Source organism: Artemia franciscana, chromosome 1, assembly GCF_032884065.1.
Source record: "Artemia franciscana chromosome 1, ASM3288406v1, whole genome shotgun sequence".
Taxonomy (NCBI): domain Eukaryota; kingdom Metazoa; phylum Arthropoda; class Branchiopoda; order Anostraca; family Artemiidae; genus Artemia; species Artemia franciscana.
In genome coordinates this window covers 43,933,687-43,944,375 of record NC_088863.1, presented here as the reverse complement: position 1 = coordinate 43,944,375, position 10,689 = coordinate 43,933,687, and the positions used below count along the sequence as shown (strand labels likewise).

Below are 10,689 nucleotides of genomic sequence, written 5' to 3'. Positions count from 1 at the left end.
CTTTGAATTAATTTTGAATTAATGCATGTTTTGATTTTGGCTCTCCGCACATTAATAATTAAAACGAAATTTACATCTAAAATTCATTTTGATGGCTAAATGGCTTTCTCGTAGTTTTGATTGGACGATTTCGAGAAAAAAGGAGCGAAGAAGAAGGTCTAGTTATCCTTCAATTTTGAGGTTATTTAAAAGGCAACTAAAACTTTTAACTTTTTAAGAACGTTTTTATTAGTAAAAATATACGTAACTTACGAATTAACTTACGTAACGAACTTCTATATTCGTATATTTTTATCACGTATATGAGGGGGCTCCCCCCTCGTCAATACCTCGCTCTTTACACTAAAGCTTAAATTTTTTCCGATTCCTTAAAAATGACCCCTGGATCACAATACACAAAGGCCGTAGAATAAATAGTTGGAATTAATAAAATTACTTCAGCGTAAAGAGCGAGGTATTAGGAGGAAGTGAACCCCTCATATGCGTAATAATTTTTGTTCGTTTTAAGCTTTAATGCTGTTCCTTACTTTCAGTTGAAAAAACTTCTTCATAATTATTTTTTCATTGTTCTTTGAAAAAATGCTAAGAAATCCTGCGCCCCCTTCATGGATATTTTCTTTCCCCATGGCAAATTCCTCCATGGAAAGTTCCCCCGCATAACCCCCTCCCTTCAACCACTCCCCCAGCCAAGAAAATCCCCCTGAAAGCGTCGGTGGATTTCCCAATAAACATTATTATATGTAAACACTGGTCAAGGTTTGTAACTTTCAGCCCCTCCCATGGGGACTGTGGGGGAGTAATTCGTCCCCAAAGACATAGTTATTAGGTTTTTCGACTATGCTGAATAAAATGGCAATCTCAGAATTTTGATCCGGTGACTTTGGGAAAAAATGAGCGTGGGGGGGATAGGTGCCCTCCAATTTTTTGTCACTAAAAAGGGCACTAGAAATTTTGATTTCCGTTAGAATGAACCCTCTCACGACACTCTAGGGCCACTGGGTCGATACGATCACCCCTGGGAAAAAAAAACAAATAAACACGCATCCGTGATCTGTCTTGTGGCAAAAAATGCAAAATTCCACATTTTTGTAGATAGGAGCTTGAAACTTCTATTGTAGGGTTCTCTGATACGCTGAATCTGGTGGTATGATTTTCATTAATTCTATGACTTTTAACGGGTGTTTCCCCCTATTTTCTAAATAAGGCAAATTTTCTCAGGCTTGTAACTTTTGATGGGCAAGTCTAAACCTAATGAAACTTATATATTTAAAATCAGCATTAAAATGGAATTCTTTTGTCGTAGCTATTGTTATAAAAATTCCGTTTATTAGAGTTTTGGGTACTATTGAGCCGGGTCGCTCCTTACTATAGTTCGTTACCACGAACTGTTTGAAAAGATTATGGACATCGTTTGTGTGCAGGCTTTTGGGGAAGATGTTTAAGTGACTCAGGGATTAGAAGTGCCAATAAATAATATTGCTCTCGATGGCTTCTTATCTCTACGTGCCCTCATAGTTTAGTTGGTTTGCACCATTTAAAAAGCAAAACGAAAAGTGATTTTAACAACGTCCTAGGCTTGTGGTGCAAATGCCTCAAAAATGCTAAAAATCCTACAATGTATTTTGATTTTGGATTGGCGCAATAGCTGAAGAATTAAATTAGTTTTGCTAAACATAAAAAGCTTAGACACTCCTAAAAGAAATCATTTTATATCATTACTTTACTTTATTCTTAGGTTAACAAAAAGGTCAACTAAACTGAATAAAGGTGTCAAGCGGAACTAATCACAACCTAAAATTATCCGGCTAAGCGTGCATAGTTTGATAATAGTTGCGCCAAGAATCCACCATAAGATCCTGGGTTGGCTGCTCCTTCTGCCCTGAAGGACTGCACCGATCAGCTGTTTCAATCGGAGACCCATATTTTCAGTCGTTTAAGACAGGATTTTTGAAGATTCAGTGTTGCGTTATCATTTAGCATTTTGTGGTTTATTTTGGGGTTCTAGTTTAAAGTGACAAATTTAGATGTTTTTTGGATATTGGGGCTATTCATGCGGTTTATTAGTGTATTTGTTGATTCACTAATTAAGGTAAGTGTGTTTTGGATAAAAACATCGGGTAAAATTCTAGTCAATTGACTTTTGGCTATCCGGTAAGGGGTTAGGTTAGGAAAATGAAACTTTCAGGGACGGGTCTAAAGGCTAAAGTATGTCCCGGGAACGGTTTTTGGAATTAGGAATGCTGTTTGGAATTAGGAGATATATGGAATTATCGCTATATTGGACTTAATAGCTATTGGCTTATATAATACTCGATCCAGTTATAATCTTTCCAAATATAGGATTTTTAGTATTTTATTCCATGCCCCTGATGGTCCAGGATGTAACCCTAATAAATTTATTTCTGCTTTATTTTGCATCTTTGATTCTTCATATTTATTTCTTATTTACGGGCTTCTTGACTCATCAAAAGTAGTTGGTCTATCTGATTGCAAATCAATCAAGGTTGTGGTTAGCCACTGCGTTTTGTAGTGGTTGGCGGTAAAATTCCAGGTGGTGGTTGACCGCTACCTTTGATAGCGGTGACATTTAGTGGTTGGACTTCTGAAGGAAATATGCTAATAATTAATTAAGAGTAGGACCCCTAAATTCCTTATTTTATGTTTTTCTAAATATCATGGTTACTCTTCTGACAATGCACCACCCTCCTGTCCTCTGTGAGTGTCAGATACAATCCTAATAATACGTTTCTCCAGTATTTGATACGTCTTAGATTGTCTCTTAAAATAATTTTCTGCAGTTTCGACTCAATCAAATTTAGTTTTGCCTGTGATGGATTGCAATATTAGATAAAAATATTTTGTTTGAAATGATTTTAAAAAGCGAATATCGTTGGAGGGCAATATGATAATCTGAATAATAGAAACATTAAGCTTGTTAAAAAAGAACTCCATTATTTCAGCGTTTCCTTTTAGGTTTTTACTTGTTCCTTTGGCCTATATCAAACAGTTCGTGGTAACAAACTGTAGTAGTAAGGAGCGACCCGGCTCAATAGTAACCAAAACTCTAAAAAATTGAATTTTGATATCAATAGCTACATCAAAAGAATCACATTTTAATGCTAATTTTAAATATATAAGTTTCATCAAGTTTAGTCTTACCCATCAAAAGTTACGAGCCTGAGAAAATTTGCCTTATTTAGGAAAATAGGGGGAAACACCCCCTAAAAGTCGTAGGATCTTAACGAAAATGACCCCATCAGATTCAGCATATCAGAGAATCTTATTGTAGAAGTTTCAAGCTCCTATCTACAAAAATGTGGAATTTTGTATTTTTTGCCAGAAGACAAATCACGGGTACGTGTTTATTTGTTTGTTTTTGTTTTTTTTTTCTTTTCCCCAGGGGTTATCGTATCGACCAAGTGGTCCTAGAATGTCGCAAGAGGCCTCATTCTAACGGAAATGAAAAGTTCTAGTGCCCTTTTTAAGTGATCAAAAAAATTGGAGGGCACCTAGGCCCCCTCCCACGCTCATTTTTTTCCCAAAGTCAACGGATCAAAATTTTGATATAGCCATTTTGTTCCGCATAGTCGAAAACCATATTAACTATGTCTTTGGGGATGATTTCTCCCCCACAGTCCCTGGGGGGAGGGGCTGCAAGTTACAAACTTTGACCAGTGTTTACATACAGCAATAATTATTGGGAAGTGTACAGACGTTTTCAGGGGGATTTTATTTTGTTTGGGGGTGGGGCTGAGGAGAGGGGGCTATGTTGGAGGATCTTTCCTTGGAGGAATCTGTCATGGGGGAAAAAAAATTCAATGACAAGGGCGCAGGGTTCTCTAGCATTACTATAAGAAAACAATGAAAAATAAACATGAAAACGTTTTTTCAAACTAAAGGAAGAAGTAGCATTGAAACTTAAAACGAACAGAGATTATTACGCATATGAGGGGTTCTAAAAATACTTTAGCACAAAGAGCGAGGTATTTAGGAGGAGATAAATACCTTGCTCTTTGTGCTAAAGTATTTTTATCAATTTCAACTATTTATTCTACGGCATTTCTGATTCAGGGGTCATTCTTAAAGAATTGGGACAAAACTTAGGATTTAGTGTAAAGAGCGAGGTATTAACGAGGGTACAAACCCCCTCGTATACATAATAAAAATATAAGGTTATGAAAGTTTGTTACGTAAGTTAATTCTTAAGTTACGTATATTTTTTACTAATAAAAACGTTCGTTAAAAATTAAAAGTTCTAGTTGCCTTTTTAAGTAACCGAAAAATTGGAGGGCAACTAGGCCTCCTTCTCCACCCCTTAAATTCTCAATATCGTCTGATCAAAACTAAGAGAAAGCCATTTAGCCAAAAAAAGAATTAATATACAAATTTCATTTTAATAATTTATGTGCGGAGAGCCAAAACCAAACATGCATTAATTCAAAAACGTTCAGAAATTAAATAAAAAAAAACTAAATTTTTTAGCTGAAAGTAAGGAGCGACATTAAAACTTAAAACGAGCAGAAATTAATCCGTATATGAAATGAGTTGTCCCCTCCGCATTCCCTCGCTCTTTACGCTAAAGTTTGACACTTTGCCACAATTCTACTTTTTAAAACAATTAAAAGCTTTAGCGTAAAGAGCGAGGGATTGCGGAGGGGACAACTCATTTCATATACGGATTAATTTCTGTTCGTTTTAAGTTTTAATGTCGCTCCTTACTTTCAGCTAAAAAAATTAGTTTTTTTTTCATTTAATCTGGGACAAGACCATCAGCAAGATAGGGTTTATTGTCAGAAAAACAACTATCATATTTGAAAATAGGATAAAATAATGAATCGTGTGGTACTACTTTTATTTCTTTAGCATGTCTCCGTCAGAAGTGGCCAATCACTTAATATTTGCCCCAAAGAGTTTAACATCTGTTGATAATTGAATAGTAGGTAACATTTTAGCTTGGTGGCTTTCAAGAAAGAAACTTCTTGGTAGTGCTTGAGAGTTAGGACTCCTATGAAGGAAACAGGTTAATAGAATGAATGTGGTACCCTTAAATTCCTTTTTTATGGTCATTCTAATATCGTGGTCACTTTTCTGACAATACACCCCCCTCCTGATGGTGAAATATATAGACATTTCTCCGGTTTTCAGATCTGTCGATGCTTCGTTTTCTTTGAGAACAGGTTTCTTGACCCTCAAACCATTAGACATATATCTGATTGCAAAGTTTCAGATCCGTTGGACACCGATTATTTGTACTTTACTGAAAACAATCCTTATTTCGAGCTGAATGTTCGGATTTCTCACAGTATATAAAATAATAAAAAAAAACCCATTATAACCAAGATTATTGAACAAAATAAAGAATGTGATTGACAGTTTAATATACATATACTGATACTTATTCCTTAAAGGCTTAATAATTTTGTCTTCATTAATGTTAAAAGTGAGCACATTTAAAATTTATTTTGTTTCAAGTTAACTTTCTAAGCTGTTCCTGAGATATAACTATTGCGGCCTTTTAATAACCTGCATCCACATAGTGTGTTTCAATTTAGTTCACTATCCTCTTTATTGTGCCCTGGAAATTTCACCTTACTGCGCTAAACTTCAGTAGTACTTGTAGCACTCGTCGTAATAGTAGTCATAGCAGTAGCACTCATAGCAATAGTAACATTTGTAGTAGTTGTTGTAGTGGCAGTAGCAATAATAGTGTTAATAGTTATAGCGGTATGCATATTTTGTATTTTTTCTAGTTCAACATCCCCCTTAACATTTTCCAGAAATATTAAGCTTAATACACCAGATCATTCCAGGGCTACTTTTGATACACCCTTTTGATAACCTGTGTTTGTGTTTTTATTTAGTTCAACATCTCCCTAAACATTCCCTGAAGGTTGGAACTTCCTACCCTAAGCTTCAGTAGTAGTAGTCGTAGCAACAATTGTAATGGTAGCAGAAGTAGGAGCACTAGTAGTAGTAGTAGTATGCAGAGTGTGCCTTTTGGTTGGTCTAACGTCCCTCTCGTCCTGTAGGTTTCAACTTAATACTCTAAGCTATTCCTGAAAAATTGCTCATACATTCTTTTGGCAACTTGAATGCAAACGGTGTATTTTTAATTTAGTTCAACACCCCCTCCCCCCTAAATTCTCCCTGAAGGTTTTGTCTTAATACCATTAACCTCAGTAGAAGTAGTTGTTATAACAGTCATAATAGTAGCAATGGTGACATCGTGCATATAGTGAATGATGGCTAGTTCAACATCTCCCTAAACATTTCCTTGATCAATTGATCACCCCCCTCATCCTCCCCTTAAAGTTCTAACTTAATACCCTTAGTCATTTTTGAATATCCTTCTTGAGAGCCTGTATTGCCAAAACGTGGTTTTATTTAGTTCAACACTCCCCTCAACATTCTCTGAAAGGGTCGCTTGAAGATACTTGGTGTTTTTCAACACCAAAGTCAATCATGCCTTCTTTCTCAATAACAAATACTATGTATAAACAATGGGCAAATTGTATAACTTATTAGCCCTTGTCTTGAGGGCTGGGCGTGACATCCCCAACATCCCCAGATACATAGTTACTGGACTTTTCAACTATGCTGAAGAAAATGGCTATCTCAGTATTTTCATTGGATGTGTTTGGAGAATCCATGGAGTTGAACCCATGGAACGGGGGACTACTTGCCCTTCAATTTCTTTGATTCTTAAAAATGGCACTAGAGCTTTTCATTTTCAATAGAATGGGCTCCTTTAAAAGTTTCTATGATAGCATTACACTACCTGTTATATTGCTTACATGCCCATATGAACCTGCATGCATATAGTTTTTTCGTTTAATTAAACGAAAAAAAACAAGTTTTTAAATGAAAGTAAGGAGCGACATTAAAACTTAAAACGAACAGAAATTACTCCGTATATGAAAGGGGCTTTTCCTCCTCAACGCCTAGCTCTTTATACTAAAGTCTGACTCTTTCTCTTAACTCTACATTTTAAAACAGGTAAAAACTTTAGCGTAAAGAGCGGGGCGTTGAGGAGGAAAAGCCCCTTTCATATACGGAGTAATTTCTGTTCGTTTTAAGTTTTAATGTCGCTCCTTACTTTCATTTAAAAAAAACTTGCTTTTTTTGTTTAATTTCTGGACATTTTTGAATTAATGCATGTTTTGATCTTGGCTCTCCGCACATAAATAATTAAAACGAAATTTGCATATTAATTTTTTGGGCTAAATGGCTTTTTCATAGTTTTAATCGGAAGATTTTGAGAAAAAAGGAGCGAGGGAGGAGGCCTAGTTGCCCTCCAATTTTTGATTACTTAAAAAGGCAACTATAACTTTTAATTTTTTACGAACGTTTTCATAAGTAAAAAATATACGTAACTTACGAATTGACTTACGTAGCGAACTTCTATATTCGTATGTTTTTATTGCGTATATGAGGGGGCTCACCCCTCTTCGATACCTCGCTCTTTACACTAAAGCTTAAATTTTGTCCCAATTCCTTAAGAATGACCCCTGAATCACAAAGGCCGTAGAATAAATAGTTGAAATTACTAAAAATACTTTAGTGTCAAGAGCGAGGTATTACGAGGAGGTAAACCCCTCATATGCGTAATAATTTCTGTTAGTTTTCAGTTTTAATGCTGCTCCTCACTTTCAGTAGAAAAACTTTTCATATTTATTTTTTCATTGTTTTCTTAAATAATGCTAGAAAATCCTGCGCCCCCTCCATTGAAATTCTCTTACCCCGTGAGAAGTTCCTCCATGAAAAGATCCTCCTACGTAACCCCCCCTCAACTATCCCCCCAGCCAAAAAAATCCCCTGAAAACGTCTGTACACTTCCAGTAACCATTACTATATGTAAACACAGGTCAAAGTTTGTAACTTGCAGCCCCTCCCACGGGAACTGCGGGGGAGTAAGTCGTCCCCAAAGACATAGTTGTTAGGTTTTTCGACAATGGTGAATAAAATGGCTATCTCAGAATTTTGATCCAGTGACTTCGGGGGAAACATGAGCGTGGGATGGGCACTAGAAGTTTTCATTTCCGTTAGAATAGCCCTCTCCCAACATTCTAGGACCGCTAAGTCGATATGATCACCCCTGGAAAAAAAAAGTAAATAAAACACGCATCCATGATCTGCCTTCTGGCAAAAAATACAAAATTCCACATTTTTGTAGATAGACGCTTGAAACTTCTACAATAAGGTTTGCTGATACGCTGAATCTGATGGTGTGATTTTCTTTAAGATCGTATGATTTTAGGGGGTGTTTCCCCCTATTTTCAAAAATGAGGCAAATTTTCTCAGGTAAGCAAATTAGCTAAATCCTATTTAACTGAGCCATCGTACAACCGATCCCCTGTGCAACTCAATCCCATTTAACTGAACCCCCGTATATCTGAATCCCCGCGTAACTGAACCCCCATACAAGGGAACGCCATGCAACGGGACCCCGTGTAACTGAACCCTCGTGCTGCTGAACCTCATTGAACTGAACTCTTGTGCAACCGCACTCCCGTGTAACTGAACCCCTGTGCAACTAAACCCTCTTGCAGCTGGACCCCCGTACAACTGAACGCTTGTGCAACTGACACCCATTTAACTGAATCTAGTACAATTCAACAGCCGTACTCAATTTTTCAGTATTCTACAAAAATGAGGCAATATCATGGGGTAAGATACAAATTAGAATCTTTACAAGTTTTGTCGCAAAAAAAGAAAATAGGACGTCTCAAACTATTAAAGGCAGATTTATTTCTTCTTTTTTATGTCTATTAATGAAGGTTCTCTTGGTCCTGTCCCTGTCTACATATTGTGATGGTTTCTTATCACTTTTTTTTATTTCGTTACTTTCACTCGGTTACGTTTTCTTGGCTCGTAGTCCGTTAGCGTTTGTTTTGAAAAGGCTAATTATCATTGCTATTCCCGAAAAAGGCCGTTACAAGACCTGAACCTCGAAAAGTAATTACTCGTACTTCTTCGTCCCAGCGTGTTATCTCTGTGCGCGTTCATCACAGGGCAATTCTTCTGCATTTCCTTTAATTTTATACTTTCAAATTATTTTCTTTAACCTTTATATTACCGCGCTAAAATCACAAAAACAGACCTAAAATAAACAAACATGTTAAAAATAAATACTATAGGATATTCTACACCATAGATTCTGCCTATATTTTGGAATATTCTTCGAATATTCCAAAAATTTTTTTTCCTTTATTGTTTGTACTTGTCATACTTTCTGTGGCTCATCAGTTTCGCATATGGGAAAATTTTCCGCAGTAATATTTTCCGGAGCAACAGTTTTGGCATTAGGTGGTTTACAGCTACAGCGAGTTGCTAGTAGAAGTAGTTATTAAATGCTGAGTACGAGCTCATATATTTGAGCTATTTGCGATATTTTCTGTTATTTTTTTATTATTTTACTGTCGATCTCGACTTCTAAAGATTAAGGCAAGAATTTGCTTACACCTCGAACAAACTTCAAGCGTAAAATCCTTTTGCCCTGATGGGAAAACCTGGAAATATCTTGTTATATTGACAGAGTCCTTATCCTAAGCGTATGCTTACTTTTAGACAACAAAATAAAAGGTAAGCCCAAGGCTATGCAGTCTTTTTCTGATCTTAGTGTCGTTAATCTTTGTATATGGCGCAGGTCGACTCACACGACCTATACTAAGAATTTGAATAAGAAAATTATCTTACCATCCATAAGTACTAAGAAAAATGAAAAATATTACCGGCACAAAATACCTATTTAATAATTTTTCTCAAAAGCAAAGGAATTAGGGATCATGACCTTTTCTTTAGTTATAATTTATGACTATGGCATGTGAAACATTTTGACGATTTAAATACCACGGTAATCCTACATAGGAAAAATGTTGTTGACAATACTTGTATAGAATATCAGTAATATTAGTTCACAGCAGACACCATTTCAGTTTTCCTTGAAGGGGCAAACCGGTTAAATGCTAAAAATCTTCCTCTGTGTTTGGGCTAAGAATGCAGAAGACCTGGTTTTTACCCCATTTCAGGAAATCTAATTGTATTGAAGAGCAGTATTACTGCTTTTGCATTTTTTTTGTGCTTATTCATCTGTAACTTTGAAATATTAAAGGATGCGAAAAAGAGAAAAATGCATAAGGAAATGCATCCTGCATATGGAAGTCGTGAAAGAAATCACAAAAGTTCCAGTGAAGTTTTCAAGATTTCGAGTATTTTTCCATAAAAAAACAAGAGCTAAGAGCTCATATGGCACTTGTGACGAGGCAAGAAGAGCTAAGAGCCAAGAGATCATATGGTATGAATTCTAGCGAAATTCTATGAATCAATAGATTGATTTAAAAGGAAAATAAGAGGCTTAATGCCGGTCAGAATTTTAAAAAGAGCTCTGAGTCACGATGTCCTTCTAAATATCAAAATTCATTTAGATCCGATCATCCACTTGTAAGTTATAAATACCTCATTTTTTCTAATTTTTCAGAATTAACCCCCCACCCAACTACCCCAAAGACAGCGGATCCTTTCTGGTTATGTCAATCATGTATCTAGGACATGTGCTTATTTTCCCACCAAGTTTCATCCCGATCCCTCCACTCTAAGTGTTTTCCAAGCTTTAGGCTTCCCCCTCCCAACCCCCCCCCCTAATGTCACCAGATCTGTTCGGTATTTAAAATAAGAGTTCTTAGACACGAT

The 10,689-nt window shown here is 36.2% G+C and overlaps 1 protein-coding gene across 3 annotated transcripts in view; it reads left to right on the top strand.

Annotated features, from left to right (window-relative positions):
* The first annotated feature begins 1,929 nt into the window (after nt 1-1,929).
* The window catches only part of LOC136030079 (uncharacterized), a 142,793-nt gene continuing 134,033 nt past the window's right edge, over nt 1,930-10,689 (top strand). For 2 of the 3 annotated variants that reach the window (XM_065708761.1, XM_065708752.1), the window contains exon 1: nt 1,930-2,089. The gene's annotated coding sequence lies outside the window, so the exon portion shown is untranslated. The remainder of the gene's footprint in view (nt 2,090-10,689) is intronic. The other variant, XM_065708768.1, reaches the window with a different exon arrangement.